This window comes from Balaenoptera physalus (genome assembly GCF_965194825.1).
Source record: "Balaenoptera physalus genome assembly, chromosome: 14".
NCBI classification, from domain to species: domain Eukaryota; kingdom Metazoa; phylum Chordata; class Mammalia; order Artiodactyla; family Balaenopteridae; genus Balaenoptera; species Balaenoptera physalus.
Genome location: NC_138893.1, coordinates 11,762,725 through 11,789,133, shown reverse-complemented (window position 1 = coordinate 11,789,133; position 26,409 = coordinate 11,762,725).

Here is a 26,409-nt window from a genome sequence, read left to right as displayed (position 1 = left end):
AGAGGAGACCGTCAGGCGGTCCTAACTACAGGGTGAAGGCCCCCTGTAGCGCCTGCAGCAGGGGATGCCCCTGGTATTCCCTTCAAAGCTGTTGCAAGACAATTAGACCATCAGCTCCATGACAACAGCAGGGGCTGTGTCTTTGTGTCACCACCGTATCTCCGGTATCTAGAACAGCTCCTGGCACGTGGTAACTGCCCAATAAATATTGGTTGAGTGAAATGAATGAATGAATTTTTGTGTTGAGGAACAAGTGAGGAATAGAGAGGTGAAGTTATAGAGACATTCAGCCCCTACACCAGAAAAGGAACACAGTTCCTTTGGTTGACCACTCTACTCTTGGTTTAGCAATGCGGTTGTAAGGCTGTATAGTGGGTGTATCACTCAACAATGTCACCTTGTGGTTCCTTCTCAGAGTTCACCTTTCTCCTTTTCATGACCTGACCTTACAGAATGGAGTTGAGTATATCCCTTACTCCATGCAAGTCCTCCACTTCCTTCTATATTACCTGTTCAGCTCTCATTCCCTCCCCAGCTAGACCCGCTCAGGGATGAGCACAGAATGTCCTCACCATACACTTCTAGGTGTCTATTGGTATGTTTATCTGGGCTGACGCACAGTTGGCACACATGGGCTCAGAACCTCAGAAGAAGCTCATTCTGATGGGGTGGGGCCCATGCCACACCTTTTTTTTTTAATAGATTTTAATGAGTTATTTTTTTATTTATTTTTGGCTGCGTTGGGTCTTCGTTGTTGCCGCGGGCTTTCTCTAGTTGCGGCGAGCGGGGGCTACTCTTCATTGTGGTGCGCTGGCTTCTCATTGCGGTGGCTTCTCTTGTTGTGGAGCACGGGCTCTAGGCACGTGGGCTTCAGTAGTTGTGGCACGCGGGCTCAGTAGTTGTGGCTCGAGGGCTCTAGAGCACAGGCTCAGTAGTTGTGACGCACGGACTTAGTTGTTCCCTGGCATGTGGGATCTTCCCGGGCCAGGGCTTGAACCTGTGTCCCCTGCATTGGCAGGTGGATTCTTAACCACTGCACCACCAGGGAGGCCCCCATCATAGCTTTTAAACGAATTTATTCTAGCAGTGCACCGTGTCTCCATGCAGGAGGAAGGCAGTTTGGGGATGTAGAAGGAGCCTCTGCTGACTGTGGTCATTCACTGGTTGGCTGTCCTTGGACAAGACGCGTCAGCTCTCTCAGCCCCATTTCTTCATCTACAAATTAGGGGGTTGCACTGTTCAGATCTGCACACCTTGCTCTCTAGGGCCCTCTGGAGAGAGGGAGGTGGGGTCCAGGTCCTCCCTCTGCCTCAACCCAAGAAGCTACACTTCGGGCCCCCGTGCCAGCTTAGATATGCTTGCATAGCGTGTTTGGGGCTTAAATTTAAAAAAATAGGGTGGCGCAGTGGTTAGGAGTCTGCCTGCCAACGCAGGGAGCGCGGGTTTGAGCCCTGGTCCGGGAAGATCCCACATACCGAGGAGCAACTAAGCCCGTGAGCCACAACTACTGAGCCTGCGTTCTAGAGCCCGCGAACCACAACTACTGAGCCCACACGCCTAGAGCCTGTACTCCATAACAAGAGAAGCCACTGCAATAAGAAGCCTCCACTCGCCACAACTAGAGAAAGCCTGCGCGCAGCAAAGAAGACCCAACGCGGCCAAAAATAAATAAATAAATTTATTTTTAGAAATTTAAAAATAAAAATAAAAATAAAATTGAAAAAAATCACAAGCCATCACTGTGGACATTCCCAAGGCTCCCTCGTCCCAGTTGTAAATGTTACAGGAGTCTAAGGGATACCGCAAAGAAAAGAGAAGGGTGGGCCTCAAAGGTCAGAGAAAAACTCAGAAAATCAAGCAAGTGCTGACGCTGACCATCAAATTCTGCCCACGAAGCCTTATTTGCTCCTCTTTCCACGAGCTTTATTTTCCTCTTGTGGGTAAAATAGGATGTGCTTCCTTTCCAAGTGGTGAAATATTCTGCCAAAAGAAAGTGCTCTGGGAATGCTAATGAAGTTTTATGAGAGCAGATTTGGGGGTAGAGGCTGGACAGAGAAGAGAGAATTTACAGGCAGCCCAGGGCAGAGCTTAGCTGGAGCCCGAGACATTTTTTCAAACAGCATTTCTGTGTCCAGGTTATTGAATGCTTTGCTACTTCAAATATGAAAGGCTCATCAGCTACAGAAGTTTTCTTTCTTGTTTTCTTCACTCAGTGCATTTTCAGGGGCTAGAATTCTATTCCTCAGCGCTGGATCCACATGCCAATTTCCTGGGAAGCTTCTAAACAATACTGATGCCAAAGCCCTCGTTCCTAGGGGTTGTGATTTGATTGATGTGAGGTGAGGTCTAGGCATTAGGTTTTTTTTTTTAAGCTTCCAGGTTCTTCTAATGTGCAGCCCCAACTGAGGATCACCTAAGATGTGTGCAGATCTATCCTGGTGCTGAGGAGGAACTGCCAACCTGCTCAATGTGCCCCATGGGTGCCATCCACTCACACTTCCCTCCTGAGATGGAGGAGAATGGCCTCTGCTCAGCACCAAGGCCAGTTGCAACAGTGTGCAGTGCGTTCCATCCCTCCCTCCTTTACAGCATCATACTTTCTCCCCTGGCCGTTCCATCTACATGCGAGCATGCTGATACCAGACCCCATCAGCATGAGGTTGATCCCACGTCCCACGATGGACCAGTTGATCCCACATCCAAGTTCAACTGCTGCCCAAGTTCCCTGCAGTCTCTTAGATTCAAGTTTAAGAGTTCTCTGAACTTGAGATTATATATCTTTACCTCCCAGTCCTTTTTCTCATTTTTCTTATGATATATTTCATACCCAAAAAAGAACAAATGCAACGTATGTGTAATTTATGAAACCTTGTAAGACAAATACTTGTGATCCTACCGTCAAATTAAAGATTATGATATTACAACACCATGTTTGCTTACCATTCACTCGTTTTTATTTTTAAAATTATTTTGAAAGAAGTTGAGTAGGGACAAAAGATTGTCTATAATATTGTGCCAGGTAAAGAGATATAAAGAATAACAAGAAAGTGAGCATTCATGAATCTGCTCTCCTCTGAGCTCCAGTATGAGTATCCAACAGCCTCTTTGACATCTCACTTTGATATCTAATTTAATATTAGCATGTGAAAAATATAATTCTTTGTTTTTCTTACCCAACTGCTTTTCTCCAAGTCTCTCCTATCTCAGGAAATGGCAATTGCATTCTGCCAGTTACTTAAGCCAAAATTCTTGGAGTCATTCTCAAATCCCCTTTTTCTCTCAAATATCACGTCTATGGCGGATCCTGTGAGCTCGGTCTTTGGAATCCATCCTGTGTCTGCCCACTTCTCACTTCCTTCACAATCATCCTAGTGAGAGCACCTTTCATGCCTTGCCTGGATCCTGCAAGAGCAGCCCGTCTGGTCTCTTTTTTCCCCATCTCGCTTGCCCTCTGCCCACTCCCACCCCAGTTAATTCTCTACACCCCAAGTAGAATGATCACTTAAAAGCATCTATCAGACAAGGCTCTCTCCTACTCTAAGCCCTCCAGGGCTTCCCATCACCCTACAATCCAAATCCAAGGCCCTGTGGGATATGGCACCAGGTTCCCTTACCAACCCCACTCCCACCTCACTTTTCCTTGCTTACTCCAGAGTGAGCAAGGACTCACTCCCAGACACTCTGGGCTCACTCCCAGCCACTCTGGCTTCTGTTCCTCAAATGCCAAACACGTTCCCATCTCAGACCCTTTGCCTTTATCATTCTTTTGCCTTCAGCATCAATGTCTACTCCCTAACCTCTGTCAGGTTTCTGTTTAAATATCTTCTTCTCAGAGAGCCCCTCCCTGACCATCCTGTCTATTGTAGCACATCCTGATATAAGCATTTTCAATATCGTGTTCACTATTGTGTTCTAGGCTCCTACACCAGTGTTTGGTACATAGTAGGTGCTTATTAAATATTAGTTGAACGAATGAATGAATGAAATAAAGTGACATATTTCTTACTGTTAAGGCCTTGCAATGGAGTTGGGGAAAGGAGCCGTGCCTTCATTCTACTTATTAGGAATTCTGTTTCAAAGCAACATAAACATATTAGAGCCAATTTACACAGAAAAGGGGAGTTCATCACAGATGTAGGACTATATCATTGAAGCCAGTGTTTTGAAATATCTCTGATAAATAGGGTATGCCTGGACTTTGTTTGATTTTTAAGCCAACTTTCATATGAAATTTTAATCTCTTCATATATAGTTTCATTGATATGCTTTAATTTATTCCTCTCATTTTATTTTTTCTATTTTCTTATCTATTATCTATTTTTTTGTTCCTTTCCTTTCTTTTAAAAGTTCTTCATTTAATTATGAAAAACTTTCCCCCCACACACAAGTAGTTTGGAAGATATATTTTCTATTTCTAATACTCTTACCTTTTAAGCACACATATTTAGATGTAATATCTTTTCAATAGCTAAATAAATCAATATCTGCATCCTGCCTATTATTATGAAAAGAAAAACATTGTAGCATGATTTAACTTACCTCATCCCTCTCTTCTTTTGCTACTTCTTCTATGATGTTATCTGTGATTTTAATATCAGCCTGTGGTTAATTTTTTTTACCTAATGATTGATACTTTTGTTAACTTAACTTTGGCTGTTTATTACTATTTCTTGTATCTCACAGCTTCCTTCTTTCGTAAAAACATTCATTTGACTAGAGTATGTTTTCCAATAACTTTTCAGAGAGAATTTGTGGTCGATAAGCTTTATTCTTTCCACTTGCAATATCATCATTCTTTCAGCCATACATTTGACCAGTTTAGCTGGTTATAGAATTCTAGGTTCAAAGTCTTTTTCCTCAGACCTCTGAATTGATTTCTCCCATCACACAGTTATCAGTGAGGTCTGGTGCCCTTCTGACTGCCATCCTTCTGTAGGGGTGATTTACCCCATTAAGGGCCTACCAGCACCCATTCTACCTCTCTTCTTCCCAACACCTAGATTTTCCTTTGCGTGTTCATCTCTGTCCCTCCTACTCCATGCACTTTGAAGGAAGATGAATCTTCACACAGCTTCAGGGTCCTAGGTTGGCTTAAGCCAACGATTACAGCCCATTCTTGCGGACCCTTCATTGATCCACGTGTGGGTATATGTCTTAAAGAAATCCGCTAAGCCGAACCTTGGTTAGAATCCTGAGGTTCTAAAACAAAAGCTTGCTCTCTCGCGCTTTTTTATAAACAAAGAAGAATGTAGCTCCAACTGAGACAGGCAGTCAATATATAAGCCAGTCTTAGAAAGAAAAATTAATTCTGTGTATAGGAATCAATACTTAACTGAGATGGGGGACAGCTGGAGGGGGGTGTGGGGTAGGAGATGATTCAAAGGCAGATTTCAGATGTGTTATTTCATCTCTAGGTAGAGGTGTCATATAAGCTGTCGGATGTATGAGGCTTGGTTTCAAGAGAAAGGTTCAGCCTGGAGATATAAGTTGGGGAGCCATCAGCATACAGGTGGTGTTTAAAGCCATCAGAATGAATCATACCATTGAAAGGGTGACTGTGAATACAAACAGAAGTCCCAGAGCTGAAGCCTGCAACATCTAGAGCTCAGGAAAAAAGAACAAGCAAAATAGAAAGTGTTAAAGAGAGGGCTGGAGTGAGACACTTGGGTCAGTGGCTATGCACAAGTTTTTCGAGGAGATCTTATAAAGAAAGCAGAGAAATGGGGGTGGACGGAGGGATCTTAGAAGAGTTATTGATTTCCTTAACATGAAGAACATTTCAGACTGTTTGATGCTAATTTAGGTCTCTCTCTCTTAAAAATTATTTTCTCTCCATGGAAGTAATGGGGAAATGTTGATCAAAGGGTACAGAGTTGCAGTTACATAGGATGAATAAGTGTAGAGACCCAGTGTACAGCATGGTTGACTCTGGTTAATAATACCGTATTGAATACTGGAAATTTGCTGAGAAGATAGATTACAGGCTCTCTCCTCACACATAAAAAACAGTAACTATGTGAAGACATGTTAATTAGCTTGACTGTACTAATCATTTCACTATGTATATACACATCAAGTCATCATGCTGTACACCTTAAACATATACAATTTTTATTTTAAAAAATCGATAGCTGTTTGCCTCTTAGGCAATGGGCGTAGAGGGGAAAAATTATTTCCTCCCTTCAATTCTCTGTGTTTTCTTAACTCACATTCAACATCTATCCTCCAGGTCTCCAAATTTTTCCATTATGATTTGCTTATATTTTGGTAGTTTTGCCCAGCATTCAGAGAGAATCTCTACTTGCATTTTCCAGTTCACTACTTTGCTCTTTGTATCTGTTATTTGGCAGTTCACATCATGTGCTAAGGTTATATGCTTATATATTTTTTCTAAGATTTAAAAAAAATATATATGTTCTTGTTTTTTGATGTGAAACCGTTCTGAGTCTCTCTGAGACTATTAATTATATCTCTTTAAATCTTCCTCGATTGTCCTGATAACTCAGGTTTTTGTGCTCTTTTTAAAATTTCATTATTTGTGCCTCCCTTTTGTGTCCTTGTTTTCTTCATATATTTGGTGACTTTTGAGTGCTTGCTCGTTTTGCTGTTTCCTGCACTTTCAGGTAGTGTCCAGTCCTGCAAGTAGAGAGCTTGGAAGACATCAGTCCAATTTTTTTTCTTTTCTTTCTTTTATTTTCCTCAATGCAACTTCAAGTAGCATTCTTAGAAACATCTTTATAACAAGAGTTCTTAAACACTTTTCAACATGCTTTACAGAATGGGTATAACTTTAATTCACCGATGAAACACTGTCTTCAAGGCAGCATTCTTAGAAACATCTTCATAACAAGTGTTCTTAAGCACTACAGGAACTGAAGAACGGGTATAAGTTTCATTTACTAATGTAACACTGTTCCCAATGCAGCTTGCAAGTCGCCTTCTTGAAACATCTTTATAACAAGTGTCCGTCACTCCAATTTTTGCAACAAGGGAAAAGCTGAACGAACTGAAAATCGATGACTCTTCTAAGAGCTCTCAAAGAAGCATGGTCACAGGGCAACGACGGCCCTGAAGTCTGGAGAGAGAAGGGGATGCTGAGAATCGCAGCTTACCAGGAGCAGAAACCCAGGAGCCTGTCCAGGAGCCAGTACCCGCAGGAACACTTGAACTCTAATTGATAATTGCAGGAGGCTCAGTGTGGACAAACTTGAGCGTTCAAAGCTCCAAGGGCCCAGTCTTAGAAGGGGCCCCATGCTTTTGTGAGCCCCACCAAGTTCTCACTGTGAAGATCTTAGAAAAATCCTCATTTGCTTTTGGCAGGGGGACAGGAAAGTAGCCATTTTGAAATATGCCAGAACAGTTTGTTCTTAACAAGACCTCCCTTCAAAGGAAGCTATTTTGCCAGAGCTAACTACCTGGGGAAAGGGAACTACCCAATCCTAGCCTGCTCTATTCTTTGAAACAGGGGAAGGGAAATAGCCAACTCTAGCGCTTTTTAGCCTCCGCACTAGGGGGAGGGACACACCTAACTCCAGCTCCCCTGGAAGCTTCCTCTCTCATCTAAAGGGGAAGAAGAAAGCTGTGAAACATTTGTGATGGTCACAGGCGCTGGGGCACAGGCTCATGAAAAGACTGAGACCGAATCGTAAGATTGTAGAATGCTTCCCTCCCCCCAGTGCCCTCCACCACATCAGTAGAGCTTCTGTATAAGAACACTGGATTACAGTTAAAAGAATTGCAAACCAAAACAGAAATGTAGACCAATGGAACAGGATAGAAAGCCCAGAGATAAACCCACGCACCTATGGTCGCCTTATCTTTGATAAAGGAGGCAGGAGTATACAATGGAGAAAAGACAGCTTCTTCAATAAGTGGTGCTGGGAAAACTGGACAGCTACATGTAAAAGAATGAAATTAGAACACGTTCTAACACCATACACAAAAATAAACTCAAAATGGATTAAAGACCTAAATGTAAGGCCAGACACTATAATACTCTTAGAGGAAAACATAGGCAGAATATTCTATGTCATAAATCACAGCAAGATCCTTTTTGACCCACCTCCTAGAGAAATGGAAATAAAAACAAAAATAAACAAATGGGACCTAATGAAACTTAAAAGCTTTTGCACAGCAAAGGAAACCATAAACAAGATGACAACCCTCAGAATGGGAGAAAATATTTGCAAATGAAGCAACTGACAAAGGATTAATCTCCAAAATTTACAAGCAGCTCATGCAGCTCAATATCAAAAAAACAAACAACCCAATCCAAAAATGGGCAGAAGACCTAAATAGACATTTCTCCAAAGAAGATATACAGATGGCCAACAAACACATGAAAAGATGCTCAACATCACTCATCATTAGAGAAATGCAAATCAAAACCACAATGAGGTATTGCCTCACAATGGTCAGGATGGCCACCATCAAAAAATCTACAAACAATAAATGCTGGAGAGGGTGAGGAGAAAAGGGAACCCTCTGCACTGTTGGTGGGAATGTAAATTGGTACAGCCACTGTGGAGAACAGTATGGAGGTTCCTTAAAAAACTAATAATAGAACTACCATATGACCTAGCAATCCCACTACTGGGCATATACCCTGAGAAAACCATAACTCAGAAAGAGTCATGTACCACAGTATTCATTGCAGCACTATTTACAATAACCAGGACATGGAAGCAACCTAAGTGTCCATCGACAGATGAATGGATAAAGAAGATGTGGCACATATATACAATGGAATATTACTCAGCCATAAAAAGAAATGAAATTGAGTTATTTGTAGTGAGGTGGATGGACCTAAAGTCTGTCATACAGAGTGAAGTAAGTCAGAAAGAGAAAAACAAATGCCATATGCTAACATATACATATGGAATCTAAAACAAAAAAAAAGGGTTCCAATGAACCTAGGGGCAGGACAGGAATAAAGATGCAGATGTAGAGAATGGACTTGAGGACACAGGGAGGGGGAAGGGTAAGCTGGGATGAAGTGAGAGAGTAGCACTGACATATATACACTACCAAATGTAAAATAGATGGCTAGTGGGAAGCAGCTGCATAGCACAGGGAGATCAGCTCCGTGCTTTGTGACCACCTAGAGGGGTGAGATATGGAGGGTGGGAGGGAGACACAAGAGGGAGGGAATATGGGGATATACGTATACATATAGCTTCACTTTGTTATACAGCAGAAGCTAACACAACATTGTAAAGTAATTATACTCCAATAAAGATGTTAAAAAAAAAAAAGAATTGCAAGGCTGAAATTCAATATCAAACATGAAAGAGGGGCCACCACTGCAGATCCCATGGACATTAACAAAATAATAAAAGACTATTATGAACCACTGTATTCTCACAATTTTGATAACTTTGATGAAATGGACCAATTCCATGAAAGACACAATCGACCAAAGCTCACACAAGGAGAGAGATGATTCCTGCTCAGCTGCGTGTGGGCGTGCGAGGGACAGCAGGGTGTGCCAATGGCTTCTCTTCTTTGTATGGCGATTCCTGTCTCCTCTCTGGAGTCACCACCTGGACCACTCCCTGTCTCTCTGGCTCCAGGGCGCTTGCCCATAAATGGATCTGAGGCAAAGGCTGCTGAGGCCACTGCTCAGAACAAGCAAGGAAGGAGAAGGCTTCTCCGATGGTCCAGGAGCTCTCAATGACTGACCTCACTCTCTCTGCAGCCTTGGTTACTCCACTTGGGAGAACGTCCAGAGCTCATGCAGAAGTTCTGTTTTGGGTGCGTTTGGTTTCTAGTCTCTCTAAATATTTCTTCATCAATCTTATTGTATCTGGTTTCTATCTTCTTAAAATTGCTCAGCATTTCCGGCTTACTCATGGTACACTTTCTTTTTTATCATCCCTTTTAATGGCTTTTTTTTTTTTTTGTAGATCTCTTTTGTCATTTAAAAAAGTTTCAGATGGTACCAGTGACATGTGCAAATCTAAATCTGTTCGTTTTATCCAATCTTACATCTATTTTCTGAAAAAAAAAAATGTATCCTTGACTCAAGCAGAACACTTGGAATATGATTTAGTAAGATATCAACTATTGCTTAATAATTAACATACATTTTAATGGAAAATTCAGTTGATTTTCCATAAAAGTTCAGGGTTTTGTATACGGTTATTCTTTGATACTCTTCAACTACCTCATTTCATGAACTGCTTTAAACTCTCTGCTTCTTATAGGGATGAACTGTAGTCACATTTCCCCTAACTGCTCATTTCAGGATTACTCATGCTTTTTTTGCCCTTTAAACACACATCCTAATTCCAAAATAATTGGTCACAACTATTTTTCCTCTCTCCATACGCCTGTGTATAATGAGATCTTCAAAGGGAAATAACCATGTACATAAAATGTTTATTGTCATTGTTTTCATATTATAGCTGTTCAATAAAAATTTGTTGCCTAAAAAAATACAACTCTCTGCTTTTGTCTAAACCCCTGCTTTACAAGGTTAAAATATATATACAGTTGACTCTCGAACAATACAGGTTTGAACTACTTGGGTCCACTTCTATGCAGATTTTTAAAATACTACAGTACTGTACAACCTGGGGTTGGTTGAATCCATGGATGCAGAACTGCTGATACAGAGGAACTTCATATACAGAGGGGTGACTATACACAGATTTTCAACTGCACAAAGGGTCAGCACCCCTAATCTCTGCAGTGTTCAAGGGCACAAAGATTTGAGGTTTTCATAATGCAATAAAACCATTTTCCTAGGAGACATGCATGAGCATTAAGCTGTGTCGCTGTCCCACTCTCATGGAGATCACCATGGTAAGAAAGAAGAGAAGCAGGACTTACCTGGTGGTCCAGTGGCTAAGACTCCACACTCCCAACGCAGGGAGCCCGGGTTCGAGCCTTGGTTAGGGAACTAGATCCCGCACGCGCAACAGCGAAGATCCCGCAAGACACAACTAAGACCTGATGCAGTCAAATAAATAAATAAATATTTTTTAAAAAAAGAAGAAGAAAGAATAGTAATCCTATTGTATTTTCTTCTCCATTATCTCCAATCTTTATCCACATGTACATACTCATTATCTGCAGATTCCTTATTTGAGAACTTGCTTCCTCACTGAAATGTATTTGTAACCCCAAAACCAATGCTTGCCGTGCTTTCTTGGTCTTTCACAGACTTGCATAAAGTGGTGGAAAGGTTGCGTCGCCCACATTCACCTCCCAAGCCGGGGACAAATGTGGTGATGCCCTGCCTTCTTGTTTCAGCTCTCAAAAAAAAAAAAAAATTAAAAAAAATAAAAAATTAAAAGGAAGAAGAAAGAAGAGAAAGGATTTCCCAATCCTCATCCAAGGAAGCTGAAATCATTTTGTTATTTTTATTTCTCAGGCAGTCAGCAGAAGGATGTTTGGCTATAGTTAACAACTAACTGAGCTTAGAGTTATAGCAGATAGATCATTGGAACAACGTATTTGTCGAGCAAGTAGGTTTAAACCTGGTGAGGATGTATGATGCTGTGTATACCTGTAGTAATGTCGGCTGAGTAGGAAAGCCATGGCCTTCTCTTATCATTGGAACCACACTGAAAAGGCATGGTGACGTGCGTGTGGGTCACAGCCTTTGCCCCCCATGCTCCCTGTGCCGCTAAACCGAGGTCGGGTCATGATTTCACCCGTGAGTTACCTTCCTCTACCCACTCTCCACCCTATGCCTCTGGTCACAGCAGAAGCTTTCTGCTCTCAAATACTTTTTCAACAACAATACAATCAAAGAACCCTAACCCCACATCCGTGCACCAAATTTCAATGAGCTCTTCAGGAGAACAATGCTTCTGTTATCCTGCTAAAGCTGCTTTTATTCCAATTACTAGGCAAAGGCACGCAATGCCTTTGTCTTCCATCACTTGCCTGGCAGGATTTGGTCAGATTTCAACTAGGATCTTCCATGATGCCACAGATCCATCTGGGTGGCAGGCTGGAAAAGATGATATGCACTGCGCTGTCATCTAAATGTAGCCGTGGCAGAGGCCACAGATTTGTTTAATGTTGCTGCCGGGGAGGGGCAGGATGCAAGAAGGAGGCATAAAGAAATCACAAAGAAGCATTTCTGAGGGTGCCTGAAGCCAGTGTCAAGAAATTGTTTCCAGCAGAATCAATTTTTCACTGACTTTTTAATTTAAATTCATAGGATGTCCAGCATTCACTCATGGCTGAGACTTGACTCGTGCTAAAGCAGACAAGACACCAGAGGTCCAGGTGCAGAACTTGACATTGGGAAGTTTCCAATCCCAGAAATGCCTTTCAAGGCAGAACTGAGGTCTCTGTCCCTGAGGAGGGGAGGGGGTGATCCAGGTCCGGGCTAGCCATTAAATTTAATTCAGCAAATCTTTATTAAGTGCCTGTCTCGCACCGGGCATGATGTGAAACGCTGGGGATATATCAGCGAACACAACAGACAAAATCCCTGCTCTCATGAAGGTTGTAGTCATGTGGCTACAGTAAATAAGAAGCTTTAGGTTGAGAGGATGTCGGGAGTTTTCGAAGGGCAGCCAGGAGGTCCCCGTAGCTGTTGATCAGTCAACTGCGCCTAAGAAGAGGAAATAATGAGATCAGAGAAAGCAGAAGTCTTGGAGGCTGTAAAGTCTTTGGTTTTTACTCTGAGGCAAAAACCATTGGATATTTCCAAGCAGGGGAGTAACATAATCTGACTTTATTATGATAGGATTATTCTGAATGCTGAGTTGGGAATGGACCCTAAGGAGTAGAGGGTAAGGGTAAAATCAGGGAGAATAATTAGTAGATTATTGCAATCATACAGAAAGGTGGTCATAGTGGCTTAGAGAGGGCTGGGGGTTTAGTAGTAGAAGTTGTAAGAAAGTAGCGCTAATCTGACTTGCTGATGGTTTGGATGTGGGGTGTGAGGGAAAGAGAGGTTTCAAGAATGACTTCAAGGATTTTGGCCTGAGCCAGTGGGAGGATGAATCAAGTGTTAATCAAGAGGGAAAGACTACAGGAACAGTAAATTTCATGATGGAGGGGAAAATCGGGAGTTTGATATATTTTTTTGGACATGCTAAGCTCAAGATAGCCATTAGACATTCATGGGAAGATGGCCATTGCAGAAGTTTGGGCTGGAGATACATATGTCAGAATGTCAGATGATTGAGAGAGGTACTTCTCCCTTCTGTCCAGTCCTTTCAGAAGGGAAATTATGGTTTTCTCCTTCTCACGTTCTTAAATCTATACACCACGCTACCCAGCACTGTCACCTGACTGCCCCCAGGCTTAGGGATCTGCTGTTTTATGGTTCTATGATTTAAGAGTTAGCAAGGTTTATTATGATATCTTTGTCCATCCTAAGTACTGCGTGCTCTTCATTTTCTGCAGTCAAGATGAGCACCTGATCAAGATCTTTCCAGGTGTGTACCGTGCATGGATCCTGGAATAGTTATTTGGTGGGCAGGAGCAGTAGCTACAAGCAGACAACTTCTCCTTTGTGACTTGAGAAACAGAGAAGGAAGGATCATAGCACAGACATATGGCAACATTGAATTGTAGATCTGCTGATGGAAACATTGACGTTATAGCATAGGAGATCATATCCACTTCACACTGAACTTGCGAGAGTTGAGTGAGACAATGTATGTGAGCCTATCTTTTGCACAAGTGAAGGATAATACATAACTTAAGATTTATCTCCTTCCACTGATAGTCTAAGAAATAAAATCATTGGATCAAGGTCTCAAAGCTGTTTCGTCGCAGTGAAATTCCAGAGACAACATCTCCTGACCTTTAGTCCCATGCTCCTTCTCCGTCTTCAAATGGAAAACTGTAGCATACACAACAGTCCTTGTGCTTTAGTTAGAGCAAGCTTCAGTGCATGTTGCTGCATGGCAGGGTACAAACAAGTAGCTGTTAATCAGAACAAAGACTTCATATCACATTTTGGATAAAGTTAAGTCAATTCGCCAAGTAGACAGCTGGCATATTAAAATAAGTGTAAGAGTAAAAAGTGTCAAATGAGTGTTTTTGATTGGCAATAAGAGGTTTGAAGATGTTTGGAAAGATGTTGTGATGATGTAATGCTGCTTGAGGTAAGTAACCTTGTGTTCCTTCTTACACTGTAACACACGTCAAAACTTTCACTGGTTCAAGTGTCCTATGAACTTTAACAGTGATGCCCAAAGCAATAAAAGTAAATAAAGATGCAGATCCACTACACAGGAAAAGGTTAATTGTGTGGAAATTATACCAGGATGGGATTGTGGAAAGAATATTGTCACGGGAGTTCAAAACTTGGTTCTAGAACCAGGTTCTCATCCTGAAAAACTGAGTGACTCGAGACTCCGCTAGTACTATCTGCAAAATAATGAATTGCATATGGTGAAAATACAAAGCTTGAGCATTCTATGATGCTCTAGGAACAACACCTGTAAAGACTGTGTCCTTCTTTGGGGTAATGGTGACAAAATGTGGGTATAAATTGTTGTGATGGTTAATTTTGTGTCAACTTGACTGGACATGAGGTGCCCAGATACTCAATCAAACATTATTCTGGGTGTTTCTGTGAGAACATTTTGGATGAGTTTAACACTTAAATTGGTAAACTGAGTAAACCAGATTGCCCTCCGTAATGTGGGTGGGCCTTGTCCAATCAGTTGAAGGCCTGTGTAAAACAAAAGGCTGACCATCCCCCTAGTAAGGGAGAATTCTTCAGCCTGCCAGCTTTCGGACTCAAACTGGATGTCTGCTCTGCAGATTTTGGAGTTACCAGCCTCCATAATTTCATGAGCCTATTCCTTTCTTTTTTTTTTAACATCTTTATTGGAGTATAATTGCTTTACAATTTTGTGTTAGTTTCTGCTGTACAACAAAGTGAATCAGCCGTATATATACATATAACCTCATATCTCCTCCCTCTTGATAGGGAGGGTGGGAGGAAGCCTATTTCTTCTAATGTGACTTTCACAAGCTCTTGAGGAAATGCCCAGAGATGAAGCAAAGGATTTTTGGTTTATTAGTTTGAATATGATCTGAAAATTAAAATTAAGTTAACAATAGAAAAATGACAATGTCTTGGAGAGTCCAGAAAACATATGTGGCAAAACTGTTAAATGATTAAATGTTTCTTTGACATAATGCATTGTTTATGTAGATTTTACTCTTTACCATCAAATAGTCCAGGAGAATCATCATGTAAAAACTGAAGCATCTGAGAGATTTTGTGCAAAAGAAAAAGACTGTGCTATGGCCCACTGATTGGCTTCTGTCTCTTGAGAATTCTCCAAATGTGTGAATATTTGGCAAAAAAACCCCACAACAACCCCAAAACAAAAAACAAAACCCTAAATTGATTTCACTTTAGCTCAATCAACCACATTTTAATCAGTTTGATCCAAATGACTTTTGACTATTTTCCAAATCCAAAGCCACCTACATTAATAAAGACCATCACCACAGAAGATATTGAAAAGTTTGTGCTATAGAATCTACAAACAGTTTCAAAAAATTTTTTTGAGCAATAGCAATAAGATTGAATTGAAGGAGTCCCTCATGGGTGGCACTGAAGAAAATAGCACTTATTTGGGTCTATATGCTATATATACGTATAGGCTCTCTGTATATATGACCTTAAGTCATTATGCTTTCATGTCTGTTTTGTGGTGAAATCAGACTTGAGGCTCCAGAGCAGTGGGTAACAATAATGAAGATAGGATGTCTGTACAACATTCATCCTAGAGGGCATGAAACAGCAAAACCCTAGGGAAGCAGTATGTGAAGATCAGTCCCAGCGTAACTAAGCAGGATGCTATGGGGCCTTCTCGGAACAGACCCCTGCCCTCCATGTCCTTCCCCTCGTCTGCAGAGAAACTTCAGCCTCTTAGGCCTTCCCGAGTTGCAAAGAGTAAACTTAATCATAGAGGTGAAAAAATACAGAAAGAAAGGAAAACAGTTAAGCAAGACAAATTAATAATAGTTTAGCCATTAAACAAAGTCAAGGACCTTTAGTTCTTCCTCAAGGGCTATAGATAATATTCTGAGCCATGTCCATTGAGTTGTTTTGCAGATACTGAAACCCTCACCAGGCGGAAGAAGTTCACTGCCCACAAGCACGTAGGCCCCAAGCCGGTTGGAACCAGAAGATTGATGATGCTGACTTCCAATTACCTCACCCCCAACCAATCAGAAGAAGGTCCACGAGCTGATCACACACCCCACAAGCCCCCTCCCTCACACCGTCTTTATAAACCTTTCCCTGAAAACCATCAGGGAGTTTTGGCCTTTTGAGCACTAGCTACCTGGATTCTTTGCTTGATACCTGCAATGTATACTGCATTTTCCTTCACCACGACCCGGTGTCAGTAGATTGGCTTTACCGGGCGTGGGCAAGTGGACCCAAACTTTGTTGCATAACACCAGTGTCCCAGTGCCCCAGGATGGGGCATTTAGTCTTGCAATGAGAGTATAAATAGCTTTTAAGTAATGGAGGACGTTTTTTAGGTGCCACCCATAAGCTCTTCCTCTTCCACTATCAGCCATGGGACTTCTTGACTGCTTCCCATATAGAGAAGGAGAGAGGCTTGTTGCAGAAAACTGGGTCAGATATAGGAACAGAAATAGATGGGGATCTTGCAATGCAATTAACCATAGACTTGGTACTGGAAAGTCTAAACGTTCAGTCATTGCACAGATTCTCCCAGAAATCTCTGTAATTAATTAGCATACGGGCAATGACACCAGAGTGACCAGACGGAGATGGACTCGTGAGGATTAGCAGGAAATGTGGACTGGAGTAGGGTTCTGAAAAGGATTCTGGAAGCCTGTGCAAAGAGGAGGAGGCTTGGGTGGGATAATTTTTCTGGACACTCTTGGCTGCGGGTTTCATCAGTGCCTGATAACATATGGCACAGAGTTATAACTTAAAATATTTTAATTCGATGCACAGGTATAAATATATATTAATGTATATTTATATCCTTAAATTAACAGTTACGTTATGCCATTTTCAAGTTATCCTTCTTTTCCTTGCCTCTATAAGGTCTAGAATAACAAGAACCCCTTCTGCTGTTATTAGATGTTCCAAATCCAAGTGGGCTCAGGAGACAATGGCAGGAGGGTGGAGGTGGCTGAGTGAGCAGCGCCCCTTGTGGCGAAGTGTTGGAGCACATGAAGAGGATTGAAGGCTGCACTAGTATGGTCCTCCAGCTGGGGCCTCAGGACTGTCACAGGTGATAAAGCTGCTAGAGCTGGTGGGACCCAGACAGGAAGACGAAGTTGCCTTCTTTGAAATTCCCTTTTTTTAAAATATTCATTTTATTTATTTATTTATTCATTTCTTTTTTTGGCTGCGTTGGTTCTTCATTGCTGCACATGGGCTTTCTCTAGTTACAGCGAGCGGGGCTGCTCTTCATTGCAGTGCGCGGGCTTCTCATTGCATTGGCTTCTCTTGTTGCGGAGCACAGGCTCTAGGTGCATGGGCTTCAGTAGTTGTGGCACGCGGGCTCAGTAGTTGTGGCGCACGGGCTTAGTTGCTTCGTGGCATGTGGGATCTTCCCAGACCAGGGCTCGAATCCATGTCCCCTGCATTGGCAGGCGGATTCTTAACCACTGCGCCACCCTGAAATTCCCTTTTATCTATTCCTTTTTCAGAAGTCAGAGCCAAGAATGACAGGACCTCTGTGGCCTTGAATAGATGCTACCCTGGGCGATGCTTCTGCTTGTGAAGCAACTTTAAGAAAATTCTCTGGGACAGTTCTAACTATAAATTCTTCTCAAGGTTATCTTCCTTTCCAGAACCTGACCCTCTCCTCCACGCTCTTGTATTTGCATTCTAAGAGTGTGATGTGCAAATCTTTCTCTACAGCTGCCCTCGGGCAGGGATGAATCATTACTATTGCCAATTCTGTGCAACTCCCAGCAACTTTACCAAAGTTCCTCGACCTTTTATCAACTCTGAAAATAAGATCTACTCACAGTGTTAGCTCTATAGCCAGAGTCACCTAAATGTCATGCCATTGTTAGAGGAAAGCTACTCTGAGAAATAACGTTGAGCCCTGGTTCCATAGAGCTGAGGGTCTATGACCCAGTGTGAAATGCAAACCCAGCACTAAGTTCTCCTACCTTCTGATTGGTGCCAATTCGTATCATTCACGTCAGTTGATTACTGATCCTCAGCCTTTCCATCCAGACCATGGACATAAAGACACATTACATAAAAATCAGTTAATGTGTGTGAAGATATTTAATGAGATTAAAGATTGGGCTCAATGTTTGTGAATTCTAACCCGAGCTCTGAGGTTAAGGTGTGATTGTCTCCAGCCAACTTGTTTACCCTCCAGAAATGAGTCTTTTTCTCTATAAGGGTAATGGATGTTCTGTTCATCAAAAGATCTTAATTATTCAGAAGCTAATTATTCTGCCTCTGCACAGTCTTGGTTATTCTTCCTCTTCGCTGACTGTCTCTGGCAGTCTTTTCCCTCATGATTAGTAGAGTTTTCCATTCTGCCCTCAGTGGTGCAAAGAAAATTGGCTTTTGTAATTATCTACCCTCTTTTCCAACTCACTGAATAGTGGGGAAACTTCAACCAGCCCATTAACAACATATCTGTCTTTTTCCAGTTTAAAGGGTCTCCTTTTGTATTAAAACAATTGCTTTCGTAATTGTATACCTTCTCCTTCTCCTCCAAGGAAGTATCTTAGTGTTGACAGTTAGTTGAGACTGTCCTGGATCAATGCAGGGCTCTCTGGATCCCTTCTGGTCTCTGTTGTGAAATAGTTGGTTGGGCTGGGACCAGTATCTTCTGAAGTGCAACTGGTCCCTCTGGCCTTTTGGTGTGTGATGGCATCTGTTGCCACTGACCACTGGCTTGCTTTGCCCCTAACCATTGGGGGTCCCTTGCACAGTGGTTTTGTCTGGCAGACCTTAGGATTGTGCCAATACTGTGGTCTTCTCATCAGTGGGGCATGTCTCTGTCTCTGTCCCTGTCTGTCTGTCTGTCTCTCTCTGGCTCCTTTATGTGGAAGTAGCTCCTAAGTCTCGAAGTAGCACACATACCTTCTACCCACCTTCTCACTGGCTGCCAGAAGTGCCAAAGGCAGGTCATCTCCTCTATTAGGAATCCACAGCCTGTCTTTCTTCTGCCCAGGGAAACATGCCACAAGCCCTGATGTTCTGGGTGTCCCCGAGACTTACCAAGAAGTTTCTACAGCACCTTGACCCTGCTCTTGGAGATGTAGCCTCAACTCTGGGACAAATGGGAACCTTGACTTCCAACTTCTTTGCTCTAATTTGGTCTCTCTCTCTCATCTCCCACAATCCAGATGGGAGGTTCCCTTCTTCTCTCTATTTAGGCAAGATGCCCCTGACAGCACACTCTTCTCCTCCTTCCTGAGGCAACGTCAGCCCTCACCGCCATCCCCAGAGCTCTGGCGAAATGGCTGCCGGAGAATAGTCATTTACAGAGAGAGGAATGTGAAACACACTGGTTAAAGTTATCAAAGGGTCATCTTTACTACATCAAATTTCTATCAGATAGACAAGGGAAGAGGAAAAGAGATAAGAGCCCAAAATTTGGTTATTTACTGGCAGTTCTGTTGAATGATTTGATGAGATATTAATCAAAACTGTTGGTTTAAATGAATGATGAGGGAATCCTATCATATACGCATGATCTATTTCCTCTCCTCTGGATCACTGAGGGTTGGTTACAACGGCTGTTCTAAAGAAATCATCATTAAAATAGATCCTTGGGAGCCTGGCAGATGACTCATCAATGATGGTAGCAAGGAAGTGGAAGCAGACGTGGACAAAGGGGTGTGCCTAATGCTGACCCAACCCCTGGATTTAAGTGGATTCGGCCCACTGAGAACGTACTGCTGTGACACAGGAAAAGCCCATCACAGCAACGCTCATAATTCCTGTTATTTGCCCGGACACCCTCCTGCTTTCCTGTGCGAATCCACTGACATTTGAATCTTTGACCTTATGGTTCTGCATCTTAACTTCAGAAACGTGCCTCGGTTCTCTTCCTCGGAAGCTCCCTTTTGGTCCTCTTCTCTGACACTCAGAAGCTTTTCTCTCTGGGAAATGACTTTGCTTTCATCCACCTACACCTGTGTCCAAGAATAAGAGCTTCCTCCCCACGCCATGCCAGCTGGACCAGCTGCCTGGCCTTACTGCAGTTGGTAGAATGGAAAAAAATTACAAAGTCAAGTGCTGATCAACTCCAGCAGTGACAAACTATCTCCAATGAAAAACATTCCAGACATTCTTGCCAGTCTCCTAACTACCCAGAAACTTTGAATAAGTAGGAAACATACACAAAATTCAGATCACTTCGCATAGCATCATAAAAAGAAAATTGGAATAGATCTTAAAATCCTCTAGTACACTGCTCCTTTCTGTTTAAGAGGACACTGAGACGTTTTAGAAGTTCATGGAATTTCCACCGAAGATTACACAGCTATTTATCATGTATCAATCTCATTAACTTCATCATGTGCAGGGTGGCAAGGATGTGATGATGAAAGACTGAACGTAACAGCCTTGCTGTTGCGGGATGTTTTCACATAGCCCCTCAATAGTCACAACGAAGTCCACTCGGCTGCAATCCATCTCGTCTCACTAGAATCACATTTAACCACCATTATGCATCAGAGACTGCTCTATATTACTACCGTATAATCCAGCAATCTCACTCCTGGCTATATACCCAGAAAAGACAAAAACACTAATTTGAAAAGATACATCTGCCCCAATGTTCATAGTAGCACAATTCACAATAGCCAAGACATGGGAGCAACCCAAGTGTCCTTCAATAGACCATTGGCTTAAGAAGATGTAATACATATATACAATGGAATAGTACTCAGCCATAAAAGAGAATGAAATAATGCCATTTGCAGCAACACAGATGGACCCAGAGAATATCATACTTAGTGAAGTAAGTCAGACAAAGACAAATATCATATGATATCACTTATATGTGAAATCTAAAAAATAATATGAATGAATCTATATACAAAACAGAAACAGACTCACAGACATAGAAAACAAACTTCTGGTTACCAAAGGGGGGGGGAGGTGGATAAATTAGGAGTATGGGATTAACAGATACAAACTACTATACATAAAATAGACAAGCAACAAGGATTTCCTATACAGCACAGGGAACTATATTCGACATCTTGTAATAACCTATAATGGAAGGTGGTCTGAAAAAAATGTCTCTCTATATATAACTGAATCACTTTGCTGTACACCTGAAACTAACACTGTATTGTAAATCAACTATACTTTAATAAAAAAGAAGAAAACTTGCTCTATTAAAATTGAGTGTATGTCCACTTCCGCTTGAGAGGGTGTGTCCTTGTGTGTAGAGACTGTGCTTTCTTCACGTCTGACTAACGCCCAGTGCTGTGTTTGACCAGAGTCCGTGCTCAGTAAGTTCTTGGTAATTTGAACTGGATGCGAGGAGTCAGTACTCAGCTCTGTAGTAAGGCTCAGAGTCTTAACTTGAGGTTCATAGGTCCCCTTCAGGTCTGTGAATTTCTTAAAGTGACACTCAAAATCATATGGATGTGTGTGTGTGCACTCCTACACATCCCCCCAGACCCCTGGGGGGATATTTCAGTGTTTGGCAGCGGCATCTTAAAGAGATTAAAGGGCCAATGTAACAGAGGATAAACTGTGCTGTGCTGAGCGCATCGATCACCAGTTCCCCCTTGAGTCTCCACCTCCCTGGAAGGGCACGTGGGCCTGAGCAGATAGAAACTGGAAACGCTTCAAACAGAGCTTTGGCGTCACTGGAGAGTATGAAATGGTTCAGTGTGATCGTCATGGAGTGGATGTAACGCCCCAGGACCTACTGGATAAAAAAACAAACATAAATCACGAGCAAAGCCACGAGCAGGAGGTACCAGGGTCAGGCACCTCTATCCTTGAGCAGAGGGGCTGTCGACAAATATCTATAGCTTCTCTCATTCCTGTGGTTTTTTTCCTATGTAGGTATTCTTTTCTTTCAACTCCATATAACAACCCTTTCTCAATGAAGAAGTATTAGAAATAGCAAAAGAGTTGAAGAACCAATGAATCAATGAAGAATTATTTGAAGTAAAACAAAAGAAGAGTGGACTAGAGTTCAAAATGAAAGTGATTTATCTGCTTAGATTGATAAAAGTGGAGCTGGGTTTTAAGTTGTCCATCAGCAGAAAAAGCTTCTTTGGAAGTCACGAGATCCCAGACACTGGGGGTATTTAAGCGGAGACTAGATTTCTCCCTCTTAGAGATGCCACGGAAGAGATTTCTCACTGAAAAGGCAGCAGAAGTAGCTAATTACTCAAGTCTTTCTAGAAAACTTAAATTTATTTAGTTGTTAGGAATCTTACATTGATTACCCGTGCATATAGAGGGCAAAGTCACTGAGTATGTAATACTTAAAGACCTTATGTTTGTTTGTGTGCTCTGTTTTTGAAATCAGTTTTCTGTACCTACCAATATCCATCTTGGTTAAAACTGGAATTGGTTTAATCCCCAAAGCTCACATACACTGACAGGAGTTGACAATTCTGATATATGTTGGGTGACAGGCAGGAATCAGCCAAGAATTTAAAATCTGAAGCAGATAAAGTGTATGCCCAGGTGATAAATAATTAGGAATGGAGGGAGGGGCATATTCATAATTTCTTAAAAATCAGGGCCATGGGTTTATTTGCATTTAATTTGCAGTATAGGAAGTAATCACTGGCTCCTCCAAATTCTTACAGAACTCTGTGTCTAACTTAAGAACCTTGTACTTTTTACCTTTTATTTTAGTCATTTGTGCATGTGTCTTGTCTCCTACTGCTTTGCCATTCTTTGAGGGCATAGCTTTCAACTTTATATCATTCAGAGTGTCTAAAACTCTTGGAAAGATACAAGTGGGTTATGTTTCTCCTGAAGCTAATCTTTTTTTCTTTTTAGTTTTCTGTGATTAAACAGAGGTGCCAAATGCAAGAACTCTGTAGCTAAGAGGAAATATAGGGTCAAGTAAAAGGGGAGAGGAGAACCACTGAATCTGCGGTGGTGCACTGTATTTGCCAAGGCGAGCAAGTCAAGACGGTTCTTCTATGTTGCGGTGACAGAGACAGTCGGAAATGTCCATGGGTTAGTGCACATACAAAGTTTATGTTTATTTTTATTTTAATACAATTAAAGTTTTGCATTTTGCTCATGAAATGTCCAAAAGGGATGTTGCTGGTTGGGTGGCTCTCCAAGACAGCCCTCCTCCAACTGGACACTCTGAGACCCAGGCTTCTTGTACCTAGTGGCACCATCATTCCCTAGCGCCAAAGCAAATAGAGAACTGCTCTCTGATGCTCCATTTCCTTCTCTACTCTTCTCCCAACACTGACTCAAAAATCCCTCTTCCATGCTTTCATAGAATCATTTGCATACCTCAGTCCTGGCCTGCATTGTACTATATTTCAATTGCTTGTTTATTTGCTTGTTTGTCTGTTTATTATACCGTGGGTGCATTAAGGGCAGAAAATGTCTCTTATTTGTATTACTAGACTCTATCACAAAACCTAGCACATGGTATACACTCAATAAATGTTTAACTAATTGTAAAATAAACATATATCTTAATATCATAAGTATTTCAAGGTACTTGGATCTTTTGTGAAGAATACATCTTTCTCATGTCAAACAGCATGCTTTTAGTAAAGTAATATTTAAAAGTTAATGAGGCCAACTTCATTTATTGATTTAAAAATTAAGCTGTAGAAACATATTTGCAGAATATATTCCTTATTAACAAGCAGCAGTTGATTAGCTTGGCTTGTAACGCACCACCCATTTTGATGAACTTACTAACTGAGGTTTTATTATGGGCAGAAAATGAAAAATACATAACCTCACTCAGGTTAAAAAATTAGTAGGATTTCTTCTGACACAGCGTGCAGATATACAGACTCAGATTTCAGTCTCAGAACTGAAATCATTCAGAAACGAATAAAATACCAACTAAGCAAAATGATGCCAGCACACAATCATTTCCATCCCTGACCTCTTTCTTTCAAATTAACCCAGGAGCCAAAGGGAAGCCAACTGAAAAAAAAAAAAAAAGAATCTTAACATAGCAAATTTATGAGGGTAGCTTGATAAAATGTGTTAGCTTTGATATAAGTACATGACTGCTTTAAAAAATGAAAAATACAGATCTATAAAAGTAAGTATCAGGACGACATCTACATTCAGGTAGGATGTACCAGGTGTTGGCAGATCACCAGTTTCACTGCAACAACTTGAAAAGTAAATAATGTTGGTGACGCAGCAGGTGACAATAATTGCTATTGCTACTATTTATTGAGTACCAAGCCCAGGCTCTCCACTGTGCTAAATTCTTAATATACTTGAACTTAGTTAATCTTTGTAATAACTATTTGAGGTTAATATGAAAAAATGAAGCTTAGAGGAGTTAAATTAGGTTCCCAAGGTTATCTAGCTGGTGAGTGGAGAAGCCAGTATTTAAGGCATTTTATCTGACTCTGAATCCCATGCTAGGGGCTTCCCCGGTGGCTCAGTGGTTGAGAATCCGCCTGCCAATGCAGGGGACACGGGTTCGAGCGCTGGTCCGGGAAGATCCCACATGCCGTGGAGCAACTAAGCCCATGCGCCACAACTACTGAGCCCGCGTGCCACAACTACTGAAGCCTGTGCTCCTAGAGCCTGTGCCCCGCAACAAGAGAAGCTGCCGCAATGAGAAGCCCGCGCACCGCGACGAAGAGTAGCCCCTGCTCGCTGCAACTAGAGAAAGCCCGTGCACAACAGCGAAGACCCAATGCAGCCAAAAATAAATGAATTAATTAATTAAAAAAAAATTCCATGCTATTTATTTTAAAAAAAGAGGGGAGTGATGTGGCTTAGCAACTGCACATGTAAAAATTATGTAGACAATTTAGGAAATAAACATGGATATGAGTCAACAGTGTGATGTGGCAGTCAAAAAAATATAATCAATTCAACCTTTTGCTGCATTGCTAATAATAATAGCTCATATCTTTTAAGCGCTGGCCCTGGCCATGTGCTAGGCCCTATTCTAAACACTTTACATGCATTAACTCATTTTATCTTCACAACAATCTTACAAGGTGATTTTTTTTATACAGTTGAGGGGACTGAGGCTCAGAAAGGTCAAAGACCTTGCCCAGGGTTACAGTAGCCAGAATGTGGTGATTGAATGAAGAGAGACCCCCGTTTTCTTCTGGCTGTGCCCAGATCTTTCCTTGGGGTTAGTATTTGTGTCTGTAAAAGCAAGGTGGAGGATTCTGAGTTCATGAAACTTCACTTCTTATTTACATGAGTGGTTCTGAGCGTGCCTAGGGCCCATCCAGGGAATCGGTGGCATGGAGAGGTGATAATTCAGGATCAGCATTTTAAGCAACATTCCTGAGCGATTCTGACATCACATGGGCCTCTGAGGATGCTCTAGAAACACCAGTTCATGGCAGTCCAAGACCAGCTTAAGATGAGATAGGTCAGGTACAAGGGAAAAAGAAGAGTTGTTTCAAGTCTCAGAAGAAGGGATTAAGAAGAAAGTCTTCAGGGACTTCCCTGGTGGTCCTGTGGTTAAGACTTCACCTTCCAATGCAGGGGGTGCGGGTTGCATCCTTGGTCGGGGAGCTAAGATCCCACATGCCTCGCAGCCAAGAAACCATAACATAAAACATAAGCAGTAGTGTAACAAATTCAATAAAGACTTTAAAAATAAATGGTCCACATCAAAAAAATCTTTAAAAAAATAAAAAAAGAAGAAAGTCTTCCCACACAAACACACGGGGGGTGGGGAGAGGGAGAGAGAAGTGCCTTGTTCCTAAGTCTCTCTCACACACACACAAAAAGATTAAAAAATATGTACAAAGATAGTAACTTTTAAAATTTATATACCTGATATTACTTGTTACTTTATTTTATAATGGCTTTGTTGCTTGTATGATCATATCAGTCATAAAAGTTAAAATGCATCCAGTAAAACAATCTTTTAGAAGAATATTATGACACTGGAAAGCTGAAAAATATAATTTTTAAATTAATAGACTTTGTTTCTTAGAGCAATTTCGGGTTCACAGCAAAATCGAGAGGAAAGTAAAGAGAGGCCCCAAATTCCTGCCACCCCCATGTACACACACAGCCTCCCCACCAATGATCAACATCCTGCGTTAGTGTGGTATGTTTCTTACAATCAGGGAACCGACACTGGCACATCATTATCAACCAAAGTCTATATTAGGGTTTACTCTTGATTTTGTATAATCTATGGATTTTGACAAATGTAAAATGACATGTATCCACCATTATAGTATCATACAAAAGAGTTTCACTGCTCTAAAAATCCCCTGTGCTCACTGTTTCATTCCCCCCCCCCCCCCCACTTATCCCTA